General features: G+C 40.0%; 1 pseudogene; it reads right to left on the bottom strand.

The window, feature by feature from the left end:
- Positions 1 to 443: 443 nt before the first annotated feature.
- The window catches only part of LOC142498668 (cytochrome P450 2B4-like), a 51,171-nt pseudogene continuing 24,040 nt past the window's right edge, over positions 444 to 27,574 (bottom strand).

Below are 27,574 nucleotides of genomic sequence, written 5' to 3'. Positions count from 1 at the left end.
TCAACCTCCCTGCACCGGAGGTAAGAGGGGGGAAGCAGAGGAACCGGGGGACCTGGTTACATGTATTTACAGTGTCTACAGCTATTCCCTAAAGTATGTTCTTGGTGCCAGGCAAAGGACAGTTCAGAATAAATCAGTTCTTCTTCTCTACAGATTTACTGCCACTGTGCCTTTTTCCTACACCTTTTTTGGCCTCTGTTGTCTGGTTTGAACTAGCCTCATACTGCATTAAACAGTAACCCCTTTTGTGCCATACACCAGTTCCCACTCTGTTCAACACAACCACATAACTCTCTCCCCATGTTACCGACACCCCCATGTCACTCTTTCCTCTTCCCTTGTCACACTTTCCATGCCATGTCTCTATTTCCCCTCATGCCACTCTCTTTCCCCATGTCACTATCTCTCTCACCCATGACACACACACACTTATAAAAATAAATAACAATAATTGGGTAAGCATTTATTAAGCAGTGGAGAGACAAAGGCTAAAAATAATGATCATGATGATATACATACCAAACAACCCCAAGAAGTAATCATTACAATAGACACTCTTAAAGAGAATGGGATCTACAATTTGTCTAGTTTTACACTTACGGCGCCCCAATTTGGTGTGCTTAGAATAGGATTGTCATTTTCCCTGGTTAATAAACCAAATGAATTTAATCTGTATATTGATCTGCAGAAATTCATAAGGAAAATGACATTAAACAGACATTTTGCCAAAATGAAGGTACCTCCCTTAGGATTACAGGAATCGGGAAGGGGAGATAATGTAAAAATTGATAGCTTACCCATTAGTATATAGGGAGCTATATCTAGTTCCATGGATAAAACTAGGGTGATGAGACATGAATCTAACAATTGGCTTGATCTTTTGGATGACACTGACACCGTAGATAATGATTTTAACTCTCAAACACTAATAGATGTCAGTCAAATACATTTGAACACTACTTATGATAATCTCCTTAGTTTGTTGGATGAGGATGACAGGAACAAAAGTATAGTGCACACAGGATTTAAACCGAAGTCTGTGTTCTATCCTTATGAGTCCAAAGGACCATATTTAGAACTGTTTGGGAAATTACTAGAACAAGAGTTCCAAAACCTGTGCAGCAATAATCGGTACTATGCTGCTAATGATAATCTTACTCAGCAGGAAAGACGAGCTCTTTAAGATCTTAACCAAAATGGGGATCTAATTATCCGACAAGCAGATAAGGGGGGCGGTATGATACTACAAGATCTGATTATTTAAGAAAAGCGTACCGACTTTTAAATGATGGAGTATTGTACCGCAAATTGAAGTATGATCCAACTACCAAGTATTCAAGTAAATTAGAAGTACTTCTGACTGATGCCAAGTCGGCAGGAATACTCAGTAATAAGGAATTTCAATTTGTTTTTAATACAAATCTCCGTGTGCCTATTATGTACCACATTCCAAAGATCCATAAGACCTTAATTGATCCTCCAGGCCGTCCAATTGTGTCAAATATTGACTCTATTACTGCCAACCTTTCACGCTATGTTGACACATTTCTAGCCCCAATGACCTCCGCACTTCCATCATACCTTAGGGATGGTATGAAAGTTTTAAATGCACTTAACAATATAAGTTGGGAGGACAATTTTATTTGGGCCACTCTGGATGTCAGTTCATTATACACATGCATACAACACAGATTAGGTATCAAGGCAGTTGCACATTTTTTACATCAACACAATAATTTATCAAGTGCATAACAGGATTTTATTATTGAAAGTATTTTATTTATTTTACATCATAAGAATTTCCTGTTTGAGGGTGAATACTTTATACAGACCAATGGAACGGCCATGGGCACTTGTTTTGCCCCAAATTATGCAGGTTTGTCTATGGATCTTTGGGAAGAGGAGTACATATGGAAGGATAATGGGTATCGTCAATATTTGGTCTATTATGGCCGATATATAGACAATATCCTAATTATCTGGTCTGGATCTAGGGGTGTGTGGCAGGACAGCCTGTAGCTGAGGTCGGCAATAGTCCACACGTGTAGTTTCAGGTTAACGAAAATGTTGAGTGGCTTTATTTCTCCACAGCATAACATAACATGTGGGCACACTGTCCCTTTAAGGCATCACCAAGACATAACAAAATAAATCCTGCTCCACATTGGGAGAACTGACTAACACTCCAGGCCTATCTATCAGGCTGGCTAGCTAATCCATTTACCAAACCGTAAACAATATTAAACAGTCAGGAAAACAATATTAACAATTCTTACTTTGGTTAAAGAGATAGTTGTGAATCCCTCTGCATAGCAGCTTGTCTAGGATCACTCTGAGTCAGGCTAGCAAAAGCATAGTTCTTACTGTCCTTTAGAGAGAATAGTGGGAGTCCATCTGGCTAGCAGCTCACATAGAAGAGTTCTGTAATCGGAGGCAGCAAGCTACTACAAGCAACAACTTCCTTATATACCCTGCTGGTTATCAGGTGTCTGCTTACTTCCTGATTGCCCAGCTTTTTCTCCTGAGTTAACTGGATGAAGCACTCAGACGTATGTCTCCCAGGCATAATCTGTTAGTGGCTGACTTCACCCTGTCACAGGTAGAATTAGATGAGTTCATCATGTTTTTAAATGGTAATAATCAGAATATTATTCTCAGTGGAGAAGTAGATCCTATAGAAATACATTTTTGGGATCTTAATTTAAAGGCAGTTGAACATCGTATTGTTACTAAAACCCATTTCAAGAAGGTGGATGTCAATTCCCACCTTGAGTACTCCAGCAATCACTCTGAAAAATGGCTCAAAAATATATTATATGGGCAATTTCTACGGGTTCGACACAATTGGTCTGAGCCAATGGACTGTGAAAAACAATCTGACATATTGTATACTATTAGTAATAAAATTTGAGACATTTAAAATAAAATATATTAAAAATATTAATTTAAGATTTAATGATTTGAGAATTTAAATGAAATTGGGATCAAAATTAATTTAGATTTTATAGAATAATTAGAATTTGAATGAAAAATAGAATTTTTTTTTCTTCGAATTCAAAATCTAACATTATAATTGATGGGTGAATTTAGAATTTTTATTTGATGTCCCACTGTTGGTTGTGGTTGTTAGGTAGTTTTTCTACTATAATATAACTTTATATATTTTATTTGTAATTAATTTATAAGTTGAAATGTCTGATTTAAGAATTTTAAGCAGTTAATATGTTTTTATAAATTAGGGTTTTTAAAATAAGCTTGTTATCTTTAAATAAGTGTGTTTTTTAATGTGTTTTTTTTTATTATATTGTATAACGTTGCCATGGTATGTCAGTGTCACTTTTAAATGTATGTGTGTCAGTATCCACCTGGTACTTAAGAGCAATTGTCTTCATTATGCACCTTAATCTGTGCACCTGGGGTATTTTGTGTAGACCCTATTTAAGGGACACATCCAAGGGTGCTCAGACAACTCCTGAAGAAGCGCTATAAGCGTGAAACGCGTAGAGGAATATTATATAGCCCCCACAAACCAAGATTAGATATCTTATATGGCTGTGGGACTAGTTCAAACGTTTAACCTCCCTAAAAAACAAACATTTGTGAGCGCTACCATAGCTAGGCACGCAGCTCTAACGAGAGGAACAGCCCCTTCCTAGCAGTCAGCATCTGAATCACTTCGGTTTTACAGCCGTGTGGGTTAGCCGGAGCAGAGGGGATTCTGCGGACCTCGTGGTAGTGTTGTCGGCGGTGTGAGGGGAATTGGATTGAGCAAGTGGCTAAACTTCACTGTACATTTTTAAGTTACTTTGTGTTATAATAAATTTGAACTATCTACCTGACGTCCTGCCTTCTCTGCGCTCCTTTCTTTGTGTTATGATATACATACAGTAAATAGGATAGGCACAAAAGTTCGAATTTCTACAGATAATTGCTTTTTCCATAATTTTTTACAAAACCAAAACCATTTGAGATATTGCAAAACCAAAACACCATTGAAAGTGCTAACCCTTGATGGTACCAGCTGCTGCTGGCAAAACAATGAAGGTAACAGATAAACATTTTCAACCTGGAAATTCAATGCCCTTGACATGTAGTTTACAGAAGGTTAGTAGTGATATGGGTTAATAATTAATATACAGTATTAATAGGTTAGAACTGCTATAGGTTACAAATAGGATTTATGGACTTTAAATCTTTAAAGAAGAAACTACCATTGTGTCTGGTGGAGCTGTATATTTAACGCTCTTCAACATAGAGCTGGTACGGTTTGGGAAAGTTCCCCAGTCCGGTCACTACAGGAGTGATGTCTATTTCCTTAGGTGGGAGAGAAGACTTCAGGGTGAACTTCTGCAGGATGGTGGTGAGGAAGAGGAAGAGCTCCATCCGCGCTAGTCCCTCCCCGAAACATACACGCTTGCCTGGGCGAGATATGGAAGAAAAGATTGTAAAAAAAAAATTGATTTGCATGTGTATATTTTTTCTTGTACAGCGCTGAAAGAACGTGATGATGCCATAGCATGATTAGACAGGAGGTAATGGTCACAGCTCAACTGGCTCTGATAGTAATGCAGAAGGAAGTCAAGAGAAATTAAATTCAAATTCTACTTGCTGGCAACGTTTGACACACAATCAGTGCAGCAATAGTCAGTGAAGGTACAATAGCTAGTATATTCATGTACTTTGCATTATTATCTTATTTAATTTGAATGGGCAACAACTAGGACATCAGGATCTAGTCTACAGTTAACTATCATACGCTAAACCCACCTTAATTCATTGGATATCAGCCTACTCTGGTATTTCAGTGCTCTCCCCATTACCACTGCCTGTGAGATTAAAGAATGAATACATGCTCACACACTTTACATAATCAATGTGGTATAACTATAGAAGAATCTAACTAAACTGGGATTTATCTAAATTATAAAACTGTCTCTATTTGCACTATACTCCTTATCTACTTACCTTGGATTTTATATATATTTTAATAATTTTAATTACTTGGTCAATTTGTTGCATTGGGATTTCTGTCTGCATATCATTTATTCTATATAATAATACAATTACTACTTAGGTTTCTTGGAGTGCCCCAAAAAAATGCTTTCTGAAGGTAGATCTATGTCTCTCTCATATCCCCCATCCCAAATCAATTCTATTTGAGATTTTATTCACCAGGGTGCACCCCTCCTCTGCTGTAGGACTCATCAGAAGAGATAGAGTACCTATTACGTTCTCATTTCCCTTTAAATATCTGATTATTATTGGGGGTGTATCAAGTGAGTAACTCTATTCTTGCAAATAGAATTTATTTGGCACAAAGATAAAGTAAAACTGTGCCAGTTGTAGACACAAACTATGATCCATCTCATTATAACATTGTTCTAATTCTCTATTCTCCAAGCCTGATAGCCGCTTTCCAAAACAATAACTGGAGCATAAATTTACCATAACACCTGGAAACATTGACACAGAGTTATGCAGAGTTTAATTACAAAGGTTTTGGTTCATTGTTCTGTTTTGTGATGCTTTGTAAATAAGGTGCACGGTGTTACCCATGTAATTTAAATGCTGTCTTGTAAAGATTGTTTAATAAAATATAATTGAATACTTTAAACAGGGATATTAATCAAACTACCAGGGAGTGTTACAGAGGTACCATTAGCATCCATATTGTATTTATGCATTGTCTTTTAATTCAAAGTTTTGCATAATTCTTCTTCATCCAGAGAAACATCTTCATTGGATTGCTCTGCAGAGCAGTCACTGCTAGGATGAATAATATATATATATAGCCATGGCTGGTCCAGGCTATCTTTCTGCCCTCCTGTCACATAAGCCCTAGTAGCTAGAGGATGTGACAGGCTACCCTGTAGGGTTTACCCCCCCCCCCCCCACACACACACACACACACTCATGCAGCCTCCCTGAGTGGCAGGAGAGGAGGTCACACTGGGTCTGCATTGCAGCCAATCATGGTGCAGACCCTGTGCCCTCCCCTTTCTGCAATAGGGAGGATGCATTTCAAATTATAGTCAGTTGGTTCTTCCCAGCCGGGGAAGAGAGAGGAGCTCAGCCCCTCCTGGGGCTGAGTGAACCCAAGATTTGTGCAGAGCACAAGGCCTCACTCAATATTACCTGCTGGCCAGCACCATCCAGGGGTCTGGAACCCATTCTCCACTATGATGCAAATGCTGTGATACCACCTGCAGTGGCTGCACCAATAATGATCACTTTTATATACTTCTGACTAAGTTGTAGTCTATTGGGCAGAAGTATAGGAGAAAAGACTGCCATGGTAGGGACTGCCTCCAACTCTGCTGGAGCCTACAGTGACTGCAGGCAATGTCACCAATGAAGAGAACCAGAAGATCACCTAAAGCATATCCTGTTCCCCAAAACATCGCGGAAGCTCATCTCTCCTGGACCCTCACAGGTAACCAGCACCCCACAGACCTGTAGCTAGGCAAGATCTCCCAGAGGGGGAGGGGGGTGGGGGTAGCAGAGCTACATATAATTATTTCATTAACTGTATGTAGGTGGGAATCTAGCACACCAACAGAATAGCCAACGGCCTTAACCATTATACCATTCTTATAAACCAAGGCAGAGAGTGTGTACCTGTTGCAAATGCCATGAATGCATCATTCTTCTTAAATCCACCATTTTCATCCAAGAAGTTCCCTGGGTTGAACCTTTCAGGGTTAGGAAAAAACTGGGGATCATTCAGCACAGACGACAGGAGGATAAATACAGTGGTACTCTGAAAAATAATCAGCAAGGTAAGTTTTGGTGCAGATGTTCCACTTATGTAACTAAATTGTCCAGCTATGGCAAGAATGTCTCAGGAGGGGAGTCGCTTTGTTATGAAGGGTGGTGATTATGATGGTAGTTGAGGTGATGGGATTTAATTGAATCCCAGTGCCAATGGTGGTTTTAGGTAAAACGATATTCTTATTCTTGAGAACCAAATATTAAAAGCAACATTGTAGTTTTTTGAGGCAGCATCAGCCCAATTTTTATGCTTAAGAGTCAAATTTTCATTTGATGTTTAGTGGCATCAATACATGAAAGTGCCTATTACGGAGAAAGCACATGGAAGCAGGTATATCGAGCACTTGGAGTTACTGTATAGGGACCAGTTATATGGAGAAACAGGAAACGTTACACAGATATTATGCCTCCTTCTAGAGTGCACATGTTGAAGTTCTTTAGTCTTTACTTATAAATGAGCAGCTACCTTAGGAATTGTGTATCCGTGAAAATAAACATCCTGTGTCACAGCCCGTGGCATGCTGTATGGGGTTAGGTCACTGTATCTTTGAATCTCATGGATCACGGCATCAGTATATGGCATCTGGCTCTTATCCTGGCAACTGGGGCATCTGTTTCGGCCAATCACCCGATTTATCTCCTCATGGACTTTATCTGGTGGGAGTCAGAAGGGATTGAGAGGTAAGAGTTATGGAGAAGCTTGTCCCATAGCAATGTTGTGTTAAGTTATTAGGTGTGTTTCTACATTTGGAATAGTGGAAGAGCTGGCAGACCATACATATTGTAAAGATGTAGCAAATGTTATTGCTCTATCTGGCACGTTGTAGCAACAGACAACATGCCAGAGGGAGCAAACACCATTGTGTTTGCATTTGCCATGTGCAAAAAAGGGGCTGGCGCATGTAGTTGATAATCTGGGCAACCAGTGTTGTTGTATTCTGTCCAGTAAAGGTTCAATTCCCCATAGCTGACAATAGAAACAAACTATTTTTAAAAAAATGTAACACCCTAATTGATTTTCTCAAGATAATCAAACCATACTAATAGCAATGTTGTGTCTTCTTTTGTTTATTTTGAAATTAATTACAATTTATATTTTTCCTGGGACTGTGAATTTGCGTGTGGTTGTCAATCAAGTATTTTGTTTACCCTTATCACACCCTGCTCTAACAGAGAGAAGTCAATAGAGAACCAGATGTGATCCCTTAAACATGTCACTGCCATTAGTACACAGTTCTAAGATAATCTGTCCATTTAAACCCCACAGGAGACATTTCAAGGATCGAGCAAATAGAAGAGGAGGTGGAGTATTATATGTTAAACTGGATCTAAAACCTATTATAAGGGACAATGTTTATGAAGTGAATGATGAAAATGTATAGACCTTGTGGATAGAATTTAGCAGTGGAGGTAAAAGTATAAAGAAAATGTTTGTAGGGATATGCTATAAACCACCAAATATCTGTGAGATTGAGGAAGCTAAAATACTTTTGCAAATGGAGAAGGCATCAAAACTGGGTCATGTTTGCATAATGCGGGATTTTAATTATCCAGACATAGACTGGGGCAATGAGATTAGCATTACAACAAAAGGAAACAGTTTTTTGGGGGTGCTTAAAAACAATGACATGACCCAAATTATTGAGGAACCAACCAAGAGAGGGTTAATACTGGATTTGGTCATCTCAAGCAATGTACTGTAGAAGTAATAACAAATATTCAAGTCCGGGAACGTTTGGGTAACAGTGATCATAACATGGTCTCATTTGAAATAAATTATCAAAAAACAGATTTCTTGGGTTCAACAAAGACTTTAAACTTTACAAAGGCAGCTTTTAATAAACTGAGGACTAATCTACAAGGAATAAATTGGGATGCTGTTTTTGCAGGGAACCATGTGGAAGATAAGTGGTCAGTCTTTAAAACATTGTTAGAAAAGCACACTTATCAGTGTTTATTACCCTTGGGTAATAAATATAAAATAAATTATTCTAAACCAATGTGGCTAAATAAACAGGTAGGGGAGGAAATGGACAAGAAGAGGCAGGCATTTAGATTATTTAAGTCAGATGGGACGGATGCATCGTATCAGAATTATAAGGGATGTAACAAAAATTGCAATAAGGGCAATCAAATTAGCAAAAATGGATAATGAAAAAAGGATTGCAATGGAAAGTAAGATCAACCCTAAAAGGTTATTTAAGTACCCTAATAACAAAAAAATAGAAAAGAAAATATAGGACCCTTTCAGTGTGAGATGGGCAGGCAGATTATTGGATATAAGGAAAAAGCAGAGGTAATAAACACATTCTTTGCCTCTGTGTTTACCAGCGAAGAATCAATTTCAATTGTAGTGCCACAGGAGGAAGCCACAACCTCCATATTAATGAACAATAGGTTAGCTGAGGAAGACGTTCATAGGCGGTTTGATAAAATTAAAGTAAAAAGGCACCTGGCCCCGATGGCATACATCCAAGAGTTCTCAAGGAATAAAGTTCAGTAATAGCCAAACTATTACATTTAATATTCAAGGACTCCATTTCCACAGACTCAGTACCACAAGATTGGCGTAAAGCAGATGTGGTGCCTATATTTATAAAGGGGGCTAGATCCCAACCGGGGAATTATAGACCTGTAAGCCTGACATCAATAGTGGGGAAGCTACTTGAAGGTTTAATACGGGATAATATTCAGTAATACCTCATGGAAAACAAAATTATTAGTAATAGTAAGCATGGATTTATGAGGTAAGTAGGAATTTAGACCAGGGTAATGCAGTTGATGTGGTCTACTTAGATTTTGCAAAGGCTTTTGATACGGTTCCACACAAGAGGTTAGTGTACAAAATAAAGCAAATTGGACTCGGTAAAAATAGTTGCACCTGGATTGAAAACTAGTTGAAGGATAGAAAACAGAGAGTTGTCATAAATGGAACATTTTTAGGTTGGGCTAAAGTTGTGAGTGGAGTACCTCAGGGATCGGTACTGGGATCCCTGCTTTTTACCTTGTTTATTAAGGACCTTAAGGTTGGCTTAGAGAGCAAAGTCTCCATCTTTGCTAATAACACTAAATTGTGTAAGGTAGTAGAATCAGAGCAGAATGTAATTTCTCTCCAGAAGGACTTGGATAGACTGGAAACTTGGGCATGTAAATGGCAGGTGAAGGTTAATACAGATAAATGTAATGTTTGCATTTGGGAAAAGAGAATAAACAGGCAACATACAAATTAAATGGGCATAAATTAGGTGGATCCTTGATGGAGAAGGCTTAGGAGTGCTTGTATACAGCAGTCTTGGCAATAGTGCTCAAAGTCATGCAGTAGCGGCAAAGGAAAACAAGATGTTATCTTGAATTAAACGGGCAATGGATGGAAGGGAAGTAAACATAATTATGCCCCTTTACAAAGCACTAGTAAGACCACACCTTGAATATGGAGTACAATTTTGAGCACCAATCCTAAGAAAAGACATTATGGAACTAGAGAATGTGCAGAGAAGAGCCACCAAATTAATAAAGGGTATGGATAATCTGATTTATGAGGAGAGGCTAGCTAAATTAGATTTGTTTACATTAGAAAAGAGGCGTCTAAGAGGGGATATGATAACTATGCACAAATATATTCAGGGACAGTACAAGGAGCTTTCAAAATAACTATTCATCCCAAGGGCAGTACATGGGCAGTTCGGGGTCATCCCTTAAGGTTGGAGGAAAAGAGATTTCACCAGCAACAAAGGAAAAGGTTATTTACAGTAAGGGCAGTTAAAATGTGGAATTCATTATCCATGGAGACTGTGATGGCAGATACAATAGATCTCTTCAAAAAAAGGTTGGACATCTTTTTAGGGAATTGGGAGAAGCACACCCTTTTGAAAGCACTCGTTGTGTAGTATGATATGATAATTAATTTAAAATCAATTTTAATGATATTAAAGTAAAAAAGGTATATATATATATATATATATATATATATATATATATATATATGTGAAAAATAATACAAAAAAGTGTATCAAAGTAAATGTACTGATGCAGCGGCCGTTATTCAAACACATCACGAATCAGTTTTCGTGTTGACCGCTGTATTCCATTCGGTATTTTTTCGTTTTATCACTAGTCATGCCGCGTTCGTGCAATCCGGCACCGGGCAACCGGATGCGGTAGATCTGTTTAATTTAATGGTTTATTGTTTCTTTGGATGCAATTCTTCTCGTATCCGCCATGTGGCAGAGTTAATGAATTATAGTGGCAGAAATGAATGCAATGAATGAATTGGATTAAATTCTAATGTGTATTTGCAACATTGCTTCGCTACTTTGTAAGGATGCAGGTGTTTAAAACAGACATTGGTGTACAAATTTACAGTGGCCCATTGTGAATTGACCTTGTTTTTTCGAAGACGTTATCAAATTAGGCGTTCTTAATAAAAATCATTAAAATACTCAATGTGTGCCTTTTTTTAACATTCTTTCCCCGCGCAATTGCTGAGTTGACATTATGGCTACACCACAGACGTATAAAAAACCTGACTGTAGTTATGCGTTTTTAATATATTCAGCGATTAATGCTGCAGCAGAAAAGATGGCGACTGTATCTGAAATATATGAATTTTTTATATCGAACTACGATTTTTATAAGTTTTCACTTGACGTTCATGGGTGGAAGCGTGCGATAAGAAAAACCTTAAGTAGCGATCATTGTTTTTTTCGTATTGCCCCTCCTGCCAGAGAGATATGTGGGTATTGGGGTGTCATGCCAGAATTTCACAGTATGTTTGATCATGGCAATCTCAAAAGAAGAAAAGTGGGGTTTAACCCATACAAGATTCGTCAATCCCAATCCAGCAATGTGCCGGCAACAGCACCACCGGCACCGGTGTCCGGTCCGACCGTCAGTGATAACTTTGTGAACGGCAATCCTTTGTACCTATCCCCGCCAGAATACCTGGAAAATTTCCAGCCTGAGCATGATTTCGCGTACGAACAAGCTTGCATGTACCAGTACCAAAATGTTTTCCAGCATCATCAGCTGTCAACTACAAGTGTAGCAGGCCAGCTGACACCTGTCAACTATAATGCAGACATGAGGAGTCACAGTGAGTCATCACCACCCGTTTGGCAAAGCTTATAAGGCTTATAAAGAAGGTACTGTATACAATAATGTACTACACTGTATTACACTTTACTTCAGTATAATGTATAGTCTTAAGTTTTTAGCCGCTAGTACTTCTGTACTTATGGGCATCAATACAATACAGTACTTTACTGTATGCGAGTTGAGGTGAGGGGATGTTTCTCTGTTGAGTGCACTTTGAAGAATGATTTGATTGGCCGCTGAAGTACGTGACGTTGCTGCAGCTAGCTTACAAATGTAGGGAGAGGGTGGGGCTCAAGAGTCAGAGCCAATCAGAAGTTTGTTCTCATCGTCCACAACGGTTGAACGGCTGCTTTAATTCCCAATGAAGCGACTTGACGCATGCGCAATACAAATAATAATAGCATATTTTTTTGTTTTTCCCCAGAAACGAAACTTTGACATCCAGCGCAAAAAGAAAAAAGAAGGGATTTGGATGGACCTCTAATATCACTTATTTTAAAAGTTGCTTTCGCATTGTTTGCCAAGTGGGCAAACATTTAGTGACAGTGACATTTTTATCTATCTATAGAACAATTGTGAGCTTAATAGAAAACCTTATACTGTACAGTACTGTAGTATGCTGCTGTTTATATATTAAATTCTTTTACATTGTACAGTACTGTCATCACCACTACTGTTTTACAGTACGTTTCATTGCACAACTTTTCCTATAAACACCAAAAATAAAAATGTATATCTTTTATTCCATACTGTATGTATTACTTATTATTGAATGCTTTCTACTTGTGCAACAGTAAATACTGTTTTCTTTTAATGGTACTGGTACTGTATGTCTCATTTGAACATTTTTTTTAATAACCGTTAAGAGAAGTGCCCTTTCTTTCCGTATTGTACTGTACTGTACTGGTACTGTATGTGAAGTGCGATGCTTTGTTGAACTGTTCATAAGAATTTCAGGTCTGCAATAGGGGCTCGGTCAAAAAATACTTTTATTTTTTAATGCATACAGTAATACAAAAAAAAACCAGTTGCTGTGGTCTTTCTCTTCGTTATGGCATTGCGAGATGAGGGGGAGAGAGGGGGCTGCAGCTCTGAAAATACGGTAGAAAGAAACAAGTACTGGTAATTACTGGTAAAAAAAGATTAAACAATAACAACATTTCAAAAGATTTGTAAAAAAAAACAAACATTTTTTTTCCCCCAACAGGATTTTTAAAAATTTACTCTACTGGAACACTGAGAGAGGATGGAAGAGGGGGGGGGGTGTAAGATACAGGCTTGTTTGTATTTAAAGTAAACACAGTATTGTGATCTTACACCCCCCCCCCCCTTCATTTTTTGCACTGCAGCAGCTGAAAATCCTGTATACTGTAAATAAACAGACATGGTTAGTTTGATTAAAAACAACACACTAAAAACAACTTCTATTTTTTTTTTGTTTGTTTTTTGCACAAACGAATTTCTATACAGTAACATACTTACCAGTACCTGTGCCTGATTGACAAAAAATGATTAGACAATATCAATATTTCGACACAATACAAAACAAACTAAAAATGATTAAACACATTAAACAATAAAACAATGATACTGTAATTTTTTTTTTGGGGGGGATGAAAAACTTTTGCACTACTGTAGAGTTTGGGAAAAGTCGTTGGCAAGAGGGGTGCCCCTCCAAGCACGAGCCCTTGTATGCCTCAACAGGCCATTTATAGTGTTTCTCACAGCTCTCATAAGGGTAGGGGTAACACGGACATAACGCTCCAATTCATTCAAAATGGTCTTTCTTAAATTTGCTGGCAGAGCTTTCTTTCTTTTATTTCCTTCTTAATTTACACTGTGGGTCCAACCGCTGTACATCTCAAAACTGACGTGGTGTCTAAATATTGTCAGGGCAAATTTCTGGGCTACACCAGCAGATCCAGTCTTGTATTTCTCCCTGTCTTGCTGGGTCAGGTCGGTCAAGATGATGTCCGGCATCGCTGGAAGCCTGGGTGGTGCTGGGGTACTTCTGGCAGCGAGCGAGGGTAGGCGGTGTGGGAAGATGCTTTCCTCCTGTTGTGGCCTTACCGGGGTTATCACCTCATCCTCAAAGGTATACTCGTACACGTATTCTGATGGATGGGGTGAGCATGGGATGCTTGGTGGTGAGGGAAGCGTGAAGGTCACGTCATGCTGGCCACCCTCCTGCTCCTGCATCGGACGTACAGGGACAGGGACAGGAACTCGAGAATACATCCCCACAATCATCCTTTCCATCTTCTCCATCTTCCTTGCCATCTTCTCTATGTTGCTTTCCATTTTCTCCATGCGCATATCCCATACTCAACATGGTCTCCAAAATAAGATCAACCTTTTGGTCCGTACTGTAGACATCTGCGTAGGTGGGTGGTGGAGAAGGCGACCACGGGGTTGCCAGGAGGAGAGCATCCTCAAAGATGGTTTGTGGAGCAGATGAGCCGGGGGTTGACAGGAGAGCAGCAGCATAGAGAATGGGTTGTGGACCAGCTCGGCAGGGGGTTGACAGGAGAGCAGCAGCATCGGGGATGGGTTGTGGAGCAGGTGAGCCGGGGGGTGCAAGGAGAGCAGCAGCGTCGGGGATGGGTTGTGAAGCAGGTGAGCTGGGTGGTGCAAGGAGAGAATTGGGATTCCACTTGACTTGCACAGTGCTAAGTGCGCCGATCTTCTTCCTTACAAAATAAGGCCCAGGGGTCTTAACCTTGGGAGCCTTCGGAACATTTTCTTTATTCTGCTTTGGTTTTCGCTTAGGTTTTGGCTGGGAAACAGCTTCCTCCTTTCGCTTGGCCGGCACGGCAGAAGCAAGCTGGTTCCTGCGTCCATAGAATTGGGGGCGATCCATGGAAACAGAAGGACGAATGCACAATGCAGTATCTGGACAAGAGCAAGTTCAGATAGAGATCAGTGTGTGAGAGTCTATGCAATTTGTCTCACCTTTTATGTATTTTTTTCGCGGGCATGGACACGGGGTGCAGGTGTTAAAAGTGGGCGGACTGTGTACTAATCCTGTCGAGTGACGTTGAGGCACATTAAATTAAAGTATATATACACCATCCATTTTGTGTATTCAATGCACATTCAATACACATCGAATTCACATCGAATTGCTTTGTGTGTGCTTGCAATTTTTTTCTATCAGCAGCGATGCCAAAGAAAAGGATTTCAAAAGATCTCAGCTTGAGAATAAAGGATATGTACCAGAATGGACACCGCATTTTACAGATCCAACGCTGGTTAGTTGCTTCGGGCTTCAGTTTAGCAAAAAGCACTGTTAGTTATCATGCGCATGGGAAGGCCAGAAACGTCCAAAGAAAGCCGACTGTCACTACTGAGTAAGTACTTACTGTATTGTCCTCCATAACTCTACCAACGTCTTGTACTGAACTGTACAGTACTAGTATGCCTGTGTTCAATATTTTATTAATCTTTACAGTACCTTTCGACTGTACAGTATAACATTTTTGCCATTCTTACAATCAGTCACTAGCTTTTTAAGTCAACTCTACAGTAATATACTGTACTGTACTGTCTTCTGTACTTTAGGAGGTGGTGTGATAGTGTAATCATTTCAAAAGATTCTGTTTTCTTTGAACTAATAATCCTGCAGTTTGAGGGGCTATTTATTTAATATATTCATACTGTATACTGTAGCGCCCAAAGTGTACTCACAGTACAATACAGTAAGTGCAGCAGCAACATCAGACAATAAGAAATCTGTGCGCTATTGGGATGCTTAATTTGCCTACTGTAACAAATTGTTCTTTTTTTCTTTACACATTAGGGCGAACACTCTTCTGGTGGACCAAATGAGTGATGCGAATGATGAGACGTGTGCCACAAGGGTAAAGAATGCACTAGAGGCTACTCACAAAATAAAAGCATCAGAGACCAGTATCAGGTTGATGAGATGGAAATTGGGATGGAAATATGGGCGTTTTAGGTAAGTACAGTATACAGTACGTCACCCATGCCCTCTTTTTTATGTTAGGCTCCCTCCTAATACAGTATCATACTGTACTGTATGTCCAGCATTTTGTGGCTCTAACATTTTTCCTTGTCATTACAGAGTGTATCCTATGATAAGGGAAGCCAACAAAATAAAAAGAGTGGACCAGGCACGGGCATGGATTGAAAGTGGCAAAACTTTCAATGATGTCATCTTTACAGACGAGACAACTGTAGCGCTTGAGAGGTTTGCCCGTTTTGGATTCTACAAAAAAGGACGTCTATCTCTGAAGCCGCGTCCCAAGCACCCAGTGAAGATGCATGTGTGGCATGCCATCTCTAGACAAGGACCAGGTTGCATCATTATCTTTGAGGGTAAAATAATGCACAAATCCACATGCTGTGGCCTTACGCACTGGACAGCTGTACTGTATTCAGTATTTTGTACCCTAATGTTACATTTTTTTTCTTGTTTCCAGGAATCATGAATAAAGCGTTCTTCCAAGATCACATAATTACACATGTTATTGAATACATAAAGAATGATTTCCCATCTTGTCACCGGTTCTTCCAGGACAATGATCCGAAACACACAGCGTCGACGGCTCACATTCTTGCCAGCAGTATCAACTGCGTTAAGACGCCAGCGGAGTAAGTTGGGTAACCTTTTCTCATTGTTTTACATAGTTTACTGTATATCTCCTTACGTAATTCACCTTTTTTCTCCCCTCCTACTGTATTACAGATCACCAGATTTTAATCCCATCGAAATGGTATGGCATGAGTTGAAGGATTATATCAGAAAATTGTGGAAACCGTCCAAAAAGGAAGAATTGGAAAAGGGGATACTGAATTTCTAGAACAATATACTCACCGTAGCCAGATGTAATAAATATATTGATCATATTGCGACTGTGTTGCCTATTGTTATACAACGTAATGGCCAGGCCTCGGGAAAGTAATAAGGCAAGGGTAAGTATGATACAGGTAAGTATGGCCCTAAAAATAACCATGTCTGCATTTATTGTTTCTTATCATTTTCAGAACAAAGAGAACGACAAGAGCTACTGTATTGTATTTTTGTACTGTATTATGCATTAAAAAATAAAATCTATTTTTTAAACCCCCTTTGCAGACCTGAAATTCTTATGAACAGTTCACCACACAAAGCATTGCACTTCACATTAGTTTATGAAAAATATATTAGGATATTAAGGATTATCCAACATTTCTTCTGCCCAGCTCATGATAATCACACAACAGTACATTTACGTTAATGGCTCTGTTGGAGGGCTCTGTTGTTGTGTTGTGTTGTGTTGTGTTGTTGTGACTTCAAGTTGATTTGTTTTGTTACAGTACTGTACAATAGCAGTTTTAGAAGGGCTTTCTTAGCAAGGCCTGTATCTCACACAACATGGTAATCTTATTACTAGTGGTAATCTTATTAACAGCTCTGTGGGGGGGGGAAGGGTGTTGTGGCGCGCATGCGTGCATGGTTTGTCAGAGGTGTTGATAAGAGGTTGAAATCCTTGAGCTGTGTGTGTGCAGGGGGGGGAGGAGGTGCGAGCTGTGCTAGCTGTGCTAGCTGTACTGTATGAAGTTCAAAGCTGTAGTTCAAAGACAATAATTTAGACCTATCTTGGATCTAAATATTATCAGTGAAATTATCACTTACAATTTGGATATTCCTCAGGTTTCAGTTTTTGGTATTAATGTATATAGCGTTTCTTTTGTTTTATATGTGTGGTCACCATAGTGATACATTTACTTTGATACACTTTTTTGTATTAATTTTCATATATATATATATATATATATATATATATATATATATATATCTTTTTTACTTTAATATCATTAAAATTGATTTTAAATTAATTATCATATCATACTACACAACGAGTGCTTTCAAAAGGGTGTGCTTCTCCCAATTCCCTAATTATTCTTTATCCCCTTTTGCACCTGTGTTACCAATATTTTTCTGTTCATTAAGCTGAAGTGAGAGGGCCCTCCTCATCTTTACCCCATCCCCCCTATTCCTCGGACATCTTTTTTAGAAAGGAAAGGTATACAGGGATATACCAAATAAATAAACATAGGAAGGATGTTGATTCAGGGATTAATCTGATTGCCAGTATTTGGAGCCAGGAAGGAATTTCTTTTCCCCTTATGAAATATCATTGGATGATCTGTCACTGGGTTTTTTGTTTGCCTTGCTCTGGATAAATATACTGTAAGTACAAACATAGGATAAACTATCTGTCGTGTAAATGTAGCATAGGTGGAACTTGATGGACGTATGTCTTTTTTCAACCTCATCTTTTATGTAACTATGTAACTTTGTATTGTGGAACTATGGGTGCTTAAAAGTCAATTAGGAGTGACACTAAATGGCATATCAAGCCCTGCCTCTTCCTTGATTTCTTGCCTTGGACCTCCGGGTATTTGAGGAGCAGGAGGAATCCATATGTCAAAGTTGTACTGGTGGTCTCTGTTCCAGCAAAGAAGATCTGAAGGGCGCAACAGACTAGGTTGTTCATGTTGAATTCAGTGTTGGGATTGTGCTTCTCCTGGAGGGGTGTGAGACGATAGGAGAGGGACATGGTACAGTAATTATTATTAGTATGATTCATTATTTCTATGTTTATACACTATATGAATGATATATTGTATACAATTTATTTTTTTACTTTGAGAGTCATGATCTTTTTTTGTTTAAAAACTCACATTGTGTTCTGAGTTTTGGCTAAGCTGAAATGCTGCACCTCTTCATCTATTTCAAGTTTTTGTTCCCTGTACAATTAATTTCAGAAGCCCATTGTTTTTAATAGCATTTTTTTTTTTAAATTAAATTGAAGATTAATTTTCTGATGCCATTTTTTTTATTTTTTAAGTTTATTGGGTTTGTGGCAGAAGACCCAACTCAAAAAAGGAAAGGATATTTCAAAGAAAGAGAAGTGCCATAACAATAGGTCCTGCTCTGAAGCTGCACTGTGAGAGACTCAGATGAGTACTTCTTCACTGAAAGGGTAGTGGGTGCATGGAACATACAAGCAGAAAGATCAGCAAAGCACACAAACAATTGAAAGAAAAATAACAAAATGAAAAGGGGATTACCCACAGGAGCCTCATGGGGGTGCACACAACCAAACACCAGCAGTTCAAAAGTAAAGATGCTCCAGAATACACTGAACTTGCATAAAAGAATTACTTTACTAAGCTAGGCATCAGGGGTCATGAAGGTCCACCAGAACCACATTGTCGTCTAGTTTAATAAAGTAATTCCTTTATGCAAATCCAGTGTGTTCTTAATCATCTCTAATGTGCATGAGAAGCCTCGAGGCAGAGAAGGTGGATGTTAAACCAACAAAGAGATTAAAAATAGCTTGGGATAGAAGAATGGGATCCTCAATAGCCAAATTGTGTTTAAAGGGTCTACTGTACAGTACAGTATGTATCACAGTCATTTGGGAGCAAAACCGTGCGTGACAGGGTACATTCACAAACCCAACACCATGCCTAGGAGACCTATGTAAAGGTCTGGAGTCCAGCAGTGACCTGGTTAATCCCAGTTTAAAAAAAGGCTGGATTAATAAATAAGGTCCCAGCTGCCTCTTTAAGGGACTTTAAGAACCCAGTGCTCCCACTTGTTCCTGGTGCCTATCTGAACTGGAAAAGCACATTCTGAAACGTTGGAGGGAGACAAACCTGCAGCAAGTGGGACACATACCCTTGAATGTGTTTTTCTTGGATTTGAACCACCCTCTTTGGGAAAAGGACAACCCATGTTATTTAGCTGGACTTTTCTGGGTTTTTGTTTGTTACTTTACACCTAAGCTGAATTAAACTCTTTTTGTATTCTATGTTTTTTTGTGGCTGAATAAACAAGACTATTCAGATAACCCATTTGTCGTTGTGTTATTTCTGCAACACAGGGCAATTTTCATCTTGCTTCAGTGTATTAAATGTTTTTGCGCCAATTATGCACCAGCTTTTTTCCTGTGAACCTACAGTATATGTGACTTTAAGACCTTTTTTATTTCACTGACAATACCTTTTCCATCCGTATTAGGAAAGCATCAATATAATCTCGAGGTGAGCTTGGATCCAGTGTCTTCTGGTTTATCTGAACCATTTTATCTATGAAGGACAGAAGGTCTTGCAGATGTTTGAAGATCTTATTGTGTTTTCCTGGCAGATATTTCATGAAACCTGGGAACATGTCGTACATCTGCAAATGTGAGGTTATAATAGGTGAGCAGAGTGAGCATGTAAGAAATACTCACTACCATACAATGAAGTGTAGACAAAAGCACGTGTCCCCCCAACCTAAGCCAGAATCTCATATATCATTTGCAAAGCTCCGCTGACTCAAGATCCTGGTATTCATTTGGGACGTTTAGTTGAGTGTCGAAACTGCATATTTAAAAAAGAGGTTTGCAAAAAAGTGCAGTGCTTGGGTCACTTTCATTTTATTGAGTTTAAACAAACTGTCGCTCCTAGGACCAAAGTGGCCTAATGACAGTGAGTTAATTATTGGGTTAAAGGGACAGTCCCACGTAAACCAAAGTGACCTAATATTGGTGGTATCTTTAATGGGTTAAAGGATCAGTCCCATCTAGGAGCAAAGTGTCTTAAAGACAATTACATGCTTTGTTTTAGAAAAAAAATATCTATTGTTTGTAAGGAAGGGTGGGCATCTGTGTTGGTCATTTCTTCCATGTAAATGTGGGGGTGGGGGGGAGGGGAAAGGAGAACCAGTGCTCTTGCCACAGTCGAAATAATTGATATGGTGCTAGGAGCGAATCACATAGAAAACAATGTCTTGTAAGGAACAAGAAGAAAAGAGCCCCTATACACAGCACTCAATATCCAGGTAAGGGAATTGATTAAAATTTAACTTTTAATAGTTGATAATAATAAAATAATATTGGACAAAGACAAGACATGCGTAATAACAGAAAAACACAAAATATAGCTGTAATCTAATTACATCCTGATATTAGGGAATATTAGTGGTGACTCCTGGCTATAATGGTATAATATATAGATCCAGGTCAGTCCCTGATGAACGGGAAATAAGTCACTGAATTGTTCTTTACGCCATATGTATCAACAGCTAAATCGGGAGAATTTAGAACCCTCCTTGGGGAGAAAACTATTAACAGCTAAAGTATTTTTAAATATGCAAAGATAAGGGCACATAAGGAAACGTGTAATTCCGTTTCCCACTAGTAGATTAATTGGGGTCAGCGTTCCGAAGTCCAAATAGTGATACAGCCACAAGTTTACGAACCTGTTAGTCACGCAGCTCCTGATACATAGATTACAGCTATATTTTGTGTTTTTCTGTTATTACTCACGTCTTGTCTTTGTCCATTATTATTTTTTTATTATCAACTATTAAAAGTAACATTTTAATCAATTCCCTTACCTGGATATTGAGTGCTGAGTATAGGGGCTCTTTTCTTCTTGTTCCTTACAAGACATTGTTTTCCATTTCTTCCATGTACAGTAGTAACACAGGAGGGAGTGGGAGTAGGGGGTATGAAACCTTTTATTGGACCAACAAGTAGTTGCTATGTTACTAGCTTTCGGACCTCCGTGCATAACCAATGAAGGGCTTGAGAGGTTCGAAAGCTAGTAACATATCAACTACCTGTTGGTCCAATGAAAGGTTTCATACCCCCTCCTCCGTCTCCCTCCTTTGTTACTTTATTGCATGGGAAAAGTCCCACTTGTGAGCCCATTCACATGTCTCAGACAGGTCCACACATCTGCCTTTCCCCATTATCTGTTAGCATGCAATGCTTCCACTGCTGCCAGGGATTCTGGGTAATGATATGCAAATGAGCACTCGCATGTCTGAGATGTGAATGTGCTCACATGTGGTATGTTTATTTGCTGTACACTGGAGGGTTTATGTGACGTTTTTTACTTACCATAATTTTATTTGTGTCTGGTTATAACTATTACCAGCTTCACAGTAAAACCATCACCACACTGTTTGAAATAGTGGTCTGTGAGAAGGTTTGTGGCAATGCATTTCTTTAACCCTGACTGTGCTGAAAAAGTGGTATATTGCTGAAGGCATAAGGTTATAGGGATCCATGTTAAAAGGATATGAAGGAAACCGTGTTACTTTCTGTGAGTGCTTATTTGCATGTTATTACCCAGAATCCCTTGCTGCAGTGGAAGCATTGTATGCTAATGGATAATGGGGAAAGACAGTGTTGAGGACCTGTCTGAGATGTGAAGATGCTCACCATTAGTATTTGTATTTGCTTTACAGTGTACGGTGGAGGGTTTTTGTCACTTTTTTAGTCACCAGAACTTTTTGTGTGTCGGAAAGTCCAAAGACATGATACAATGCAAACTCAAACACTTAGGTATTTTATGTTTAGATCAGAAGACCCAACATTTTAATAATTAATGTGGGACAGACTAAGATTTTGAATTGATCTAAGAATCGGACAAAAACATCTTGATAAAGAGATGTGACAGTTTACTGGGTCAAACTACTTATATACTGTTATAGAGTCTCCTTTTTCTGTATTTTCCTACTAATAATTTGTGATAACAATATAATCTTTCAAACAATGGTCAATACTCTCAGAGGCTCCGCCTCCAACATTCCATCTTCTCCCCACCCAAAAAAAGAGGGGGCAAGTGAAGACCCTTCTACATCCCTGAGAGATAATCTTGTAAAAATACACTACACTATTATTATTATTTTAAAACAGTATAGTAGTATATAGTAGTATATTGGGCAATAATAGCTAAAAATCTTATACTCAAAATATCTCAAGACTATAAGAGCTATAATTAGCTCCCAGAGACCCCACTAATAAGAAAAAATTATAAATTGTTATTAAAATATATGTAATAATAACAAACAAGGTGAAAGGTATATTTACAATGTGAATAAAATCCCCTCAGTGAAATCGGACCAACAATAAAGGTGGTATCGTTGGGATAATAAAGTTGGGAATAACCCTTAAAATCACTGGGCTACAGTATTTCTTGCATATTAACACTAGCAATAATAGTTGTGCGCAAGTGCCACTGTAGGTTTAACAGTAGCAGACCACCTTAATAGAGTATCCCTATTGAGCCAGCTATAAAGGAGTGGGCGGAGATGGATATAAAGTGGGGTGGTGGTGAGCCATGGATCGGTCAAAGATGTATGTATAGTATCAGCTGATGAAGGTCTTATAACATTCATCCGAACCAATCTAAGCAGTTAAGTGAGAATATGCATATGTGTTATAGACAACAGTATGTTAAATATCTCCAGGCTCCAAGTAGCCTCTATCAAAGTGAGGCATAAGGACGTTGTTAACGCAGTAACCCTCTTCTGGTGTTTCCACCGATAGCAGTAACCAATATCAGCCGAGTGTAAAATCATGTGATGTCAACATGGAGGATCCACCGTAACAACGTACGGTCCCGTGTCCTGCTATATATCTGCTGCTTGTTTCAAACGCAATCCACTGGACTATCTGCTGCTGTATGTGCTATACTGTATGTCCATTAGAAAATTTGGCAAATCCGCATACGGCACCATAATAGATAAGCAGACGAAATGGCCAGCGGAAGCACTCTAAAACTGTCGCTGGATTCCCACAGTACTCTCATAAAAAGAAGTTATCATAAGTTGGGTACTGTGGCGAATTGTATCTGAATGGAAGGCTCACAATAGTGCGCTGTGTATCTATTGCCACGATACAAATGAACAGATACAGGAGCCTCAGTGAAAAAACTGTAACTTTCCACAAACAGTTCCCCCAGCAACAAAAGTAGCTAATATCTTGGTGCTGTATAAGGCTGCGTCCCCGCTAGCGCTGAGCTCGCTGAGCGGGCGGCGCTTGGCGAGGTGACTTGCATAAAAATATATATGCAAGTCCCCGCTCGTGATCTGCGCTTAGATAAACAACATTTTTATACTCTCTAGCGCTCTCAGCTTCCCCTGCATCGTCAACCCCGAACCCCCCCACCCCGACCGCCCCCCCGCCACGAGCGCTTGCGAAATTTTAAAGAACAGCCCGCGCTCATGCTTGGAGAGCTCTCCAAGCATGAGCAAGCTCTGTGCCAGTGGGGACAAAGCCTTAGAGTGTATCATTATAGAGAGCTCTAAGTGACCCATAACAATCCCGCATCTCGCTGGTAGTTTTGTCACTATGTAAATTCTACTTCAACCCGGCAGGTATATGCAATAAAGGCTGTGAGTTCTGCTACAAATCGGTACAATGGATAGACAATAAACACATCGTGGCTAACGCCAACGCCATACAACCCATCTCCACGCCGCTAGTACTCCTTCTGGTCCGTTCACTACGTGGATGTCAGCGTCATGACGTAATTGCTACACAACGCATGTTTCCCGTTAACTTGTCATGCTTCATCAGGGGTAGGAGGAGTCTCTGCCTGGTGTAACCCAGGGTGGATCCACCCAATGGATTAAATACATTTATTCATTATCTTGATGCTAAGTAGCAATTAGAGAATTCATATCCCAGAATATAAAAGACCTGGGTTACACCAGGCAAAGACTCCTCCTTCCCCTGATGAAGCGTGACAAGTTCACGGGAACAAAGTTTTTTGTTCATGTGAGGAAAATTCACAAGCATCTCGCAAACACTCTGCAGCATAGTCCATAGACGCTGTAATGGCCTATCGGATTAACACTACGGGTGTCCCTGCATTTGAATGGGACTCACAGCCCGGTAGAATTAACACAGCGTGAGTCCCATTCAAATGCAGGACCCCTGCTGTATTAATCCAATGGGCAATTACAGCGTCTATGGACTATATGGACTATGCTGTGGATTTTCCCCAACATGTTCATGGAATTCTTCAGAATCTGGGCCGGAACCGACAGATGCATCTGTACCATAAACAATGAGCAAAATTAGCATTTTCACATCCACATATCCCACATTTTTCCTGAAAAATTGTGTTTACAGTTATTTAGTTGTCTGGAAGTTAGAAATGCAAATGAACTTAAATTGCAACTCTTAAATTAGCATCCCAAATAAGGACACTGGTCTAGCATGAATTTAGAATAGCCAGATCATACAGGTCAGGAAAGGTTGCTATACTTGCTTTACTTAATAAGGGTAACCAATGCTGGTCAATTCACATAACTTACACATGCCTTGAGCTGGACCCCTTTTCCATTCCCAATAAACATGGCATACAACTTGTTGGGAAAAATTAAAAGCCACAGCTTTATTTATTACAACAAGATAAATATATAATATTTATCCCCCACTATGGACCCAACCAGATTGCTAAACCCCCCACATCTACAGAAGCTTGAGGAATACCCTCAGCTCATGCTCATCTAGCCATTCAGTACCTTAATCCAAATGGCACAAAGACCGCATCGGAAGGTCACCACCATTTCAACCATAACTAGGCTGGAACGGTACCGCCTTCCCCAACTAAAACACTTCCGAGGTCTGAGACCTCCATCCAGGAGCCAAAACTGACTGAGTTTTCGCCTCCCCCAGAGTAATATTAGTCCCACCACAAGCAAGGTAATTTAATAAGCCTTAAACTGGCCTTGCAAGCTGCCACTAGCTTCACTGCCTTTTCCAGGGCGCCTGCCACGCTACACTCAAGATATCATTCCCGATGTCTGATTGATGAACTTCATCCTCCCTAAATAGGCTTTTAAGCCCCCATTCAAGGTCCTCATGCCATACTGCAACCCCCCTACATCCAGCATCAATGCCGCCATTGCCTTATTTGTCTTCTTCCTAGATTTGTTTACCGCTGCGTCATTCCTAGCTCCAAGCCAACGCAACCTAGAAGAAACTTCTGACCAAACTATCATTGTAAGAGACCTGTGCAGAGGTACAACCAGGGAGACAGATTTGGGGGAAATTAAACCATGGCTTTATTCAGCCCATCACTTTCAACAATGCAGTAACCACAACAATAAACAAATAAACAGCCTATCCCTGTGTAAGGGCTCATTCACTTCCCCAGACCCTATCTGTAAGGCTGGGAGGATACCTTAGTCCAAGTGAAGTGGCATTCGCTTCACTTGAGAAAGGCCAGCAGGCCGAAACATTGTGTGTTCTATGGCACAATAAATTATTTTTGATTAAAATCTGTGTGCCCTTGTCCATCAATTACATTGGATCCTTTGTACAATCCCTGTCTCCCTTCAACTTTAAGAAGGAGACTCCTACTAAACATTTCGCTATCATTGAGGCTGATCCTCCTAACTCCCGTTTCTTTATCGGGAACCTTAACAGTTTATCCCTGGTTGCCTCTATCCTCGGGCCCTCAGTCCTTTGCACTTCCACGTCTGTGCTTAACCAGACCAGCCATTCCTCCCAACCTCTGGTGTATGCTGAACACATACCCGTGGCTACCGGAGCCTCACCAGCTCAATCACTCTCAACCTGCTTCTTGCTACAGCCTCTGCTGGCATGGCTCCCCCATCGTAGCTGCTCCCAGAACCCACTCCCGGAACACTGCAAATTTAAATTGAGAAAGGGAATCCACTATCTTGTTATCCAATACCAGGACGTGCCTTGCTTTGAAACATACCTTACGATCTAGACACTTTAGAACCAGCAACCTCAGCAAACAGACCGCCACCCGAGATGAGGCCAATAGCTCATTCATGGCCGCCACCACGCCCATGTTGTCCATCCAGCAGATGATCTCCATGTTGACCTACTCCATCTCATTTAACTTTACTGTCACCACCAAAGGAAAGTGCTCTAAGAACGTTAAGTTCCCCTTAGCATCTGCTGATCTCATTCCTATGGCCATCGCTCAGTGCCCCATCACCCTGAAATATTGTCTGAAACCCCACAGATCCATCCACATCTGTATAGAGCTCTATCTGCCCACTCTCCACTACTCCTTGCATAGCCAGGATATGTTCATAGTACCGCTCTAATAATGTGTCCCACATTTGCAGGTCTCCTTTCACTTGCTTTGATACACTGATAAAGTCACATCCCAAAGACCCTTTCCATCGGTATGATGCTGGTTATAAAATTGAGGTGGCCCAACACGGACTGGACCCCACCTCATTGTGGCCTTCTTAAGCCCCATAAATTCCTCACCAAAGCCCTAAGCTTCACCAGCTTTGTGGCCTCCATAGTTCCTCATCAATAACATCATTCACTTACTACCCACCGGGTGTGACAGGTGATGCATGAAACGGAATGAACCTGACTCTTTCTTTGGAACCACCCTCAACGGAGAAACCCTCAACCAGGGTAATTGGGGAGATGAAAAAAACGGGCCTGCCATTCTGTCTGTCTCCACCACTCTTTCTATTTCCTGCACTACCCCCATGTGACTGTCTAGGGATTTCAAATCCGAGTAGTGGCGTAGCCACGGTGCCATCTCATCGATGTTCACCGGTGTCCTCGCTCTTTGCTCCAGCCTCTCCACTTTCTTGAAACCCCCCTTTCCATTTTAAAGCACTTCAACACGGGATAGCTACCCCTGCAACCGTTGCACTCGTACCCAAAATGACACCCTTCAACCCAACTTACACTGTCCCTCGTTATACTGCCAGCAGCACCACCTTCATTATTCCAAGCATGTTCTGAACTGCCGGCCCTGGCCTGAAAGGGTTTTATTTATGCAGCATCATCTTGGACATCCACAGGTCCATATCTTTCCTGCACCATCGCAACTGTGAATTTCCTTTTTCTGCATGAAGTCCCTATCGTATCGTATCCACATACTTGAAGTACGCTGAGCAGTG

This window comes from Ascaphus truei, chromosome 7 (genome assembly GCF_040206685.1).
Source record: "Ascaphus truei isolate aAscTru1 chromosome 7, aAscTru1.hap1, whole genome shotgun sequence".
In the NCBI taxonomy this organism is placed as follows: domain Eukaryota; kingdom Metazoa; phylum Chordata; class Amphibia; order Anura; family Ascaphidae; genus Ascaphus; species Ascaphus truei.
Note: the sequence above shows the minus strand (reverse complement) of the source record. Positions and strands in the feature narration are given on the sequence as shown.